This window comes from Arachis ipaensis, chromosome B07, assembly GCF_000816755.2.
Source record: "Arachis ipaensis cultivar K30076 chromosome B07, Araip1.1, whole genome shotgun sequence".
Classification (NCBI taxonomy): domain Eukaryota; kingdom Viridiplantae; phylum Streptophyta; class Magnoliopsida; order Fabales; family Fabaceae; genus Arachis; species Arachis ipaensis.
This window is the reverse complement of record NC_029791.2, coordinates 117,559,532-117,561,073: the sequence shown is the minus strand read 5'-3', so window position 1 is coordinate 117,561,073 and position 1,542 is coordinate 117,559,532.

Here is a 1,542-nt window from a genome sequence, read left to right as displayed (position 1 = left end):
AACCCTCACCATTTGCAAGGGAGAGCCTCCAGTCGTGCATATTCCAGACTATTCAGAAGCAACTTCTGTAGATCTACAAGAACCTTCAGCTTCCACTTGAAAACCATTGTTACACCCTTCATCTGCACTTAATCTCTTCGAATTACAATCCTCATAATAACGATCACCAGTATTGTCAGATGTCGGTGATAGAAGAGGAGTGGGTCGCGGTGGGGAGGTGGAGAGGGACTGACAGTGAGAGAGAGGTATGTGTATGTGATTGTTGGAGGTGGGTAGGTTAATATGAGAGAGAAGATGAAGGTTTTTATAGGTTTTAATTAGGTTTACTTAATTAAATTTAAATTTTTTAAATTTTAAATTTAAAAAATTTAAAATTAATATAGTTTTATTTATTTTTTGCTGATAACCTTTTGGTTTCATATACTTTTTTTTTTATTTTTATTGTACACATTATACATTAAAATTATTGTCTCTTTATATTTTTTTATATATAATTATTTTCACGTAAAATTAATAGTTAAAAATTATTAAATAATCTAATAAATTTAATTAAATTATTATTTAACAATTCTCAACTGTCAACTCTCTGTAATCACATACATTATTTGAGTTTTCATGGTAAAGAATATTGAGGAGTTGCATGAAGCATTATTTATCTTGGATTGATATTGATCTCCGTTCCATCACTTCGGTGCATGATTATTGATTAACATGAAAAACCTGCAACCCACAGTGTTTTCGGGGTCTTGGACTCATGACAAGACCAGAGGAGTTTTTTTTTCGGTACACAAGACCAGAGGATTTTCTTCCATTATTGGATCAATTTCAAGCTGACTGTAATAAATGGCCCACGTAAGTTTTTGGGCTGGAGGCCCATAGTTTAATTTCGGAACAATGCAATGACCGGATAAATGACGTCAGCATATGGATGTAGAAGACCATATGTTGGAGCTTGGAGCATGCGTCAGGTGCTTCCGGCATACTGCAAAACTTTTAACTTTTAATTTTCTAAACTTTGAATTTTTATTTGAGAGAATAAAATATAATATTTTATTTTTAATATTTTTTAATATTTTTTAATTTTATCTATAAAATAAATAATAAAAAATTTTATTTTATTTTTTAAAATAAAATTTAAAATCTAGAAAATCAAAATCCAAAGTTTATTCTTTATTTAATTTATTTGTTTACTTCCTTAGTTATTTTCTCTTCATATGGATTCGGCTAGAATATGCTTCTCTTGGTCTTGGGTATGATGAGCTCTAATTTAAGATGATATTCATGAATAGATTGATATTCTTTCATGGTAATAAAACGACAATTGTTGCCTTCTTAGATTTCAGTCAAAGTTTTAGTGATGAAAAAAATGGAAAGATTTCATTCTCCTTCCTTCAATTTAACGGAACCAACCTTGTTTGTGTTAACTTTGGAAATAAATACATTACTATTTCGAGGGTTCAAATATTCAATTCAGAGGTCATGACAAAATGGTTCAAAAAATCATTAATTATATATATATATATATATATATATTTGGTTTAC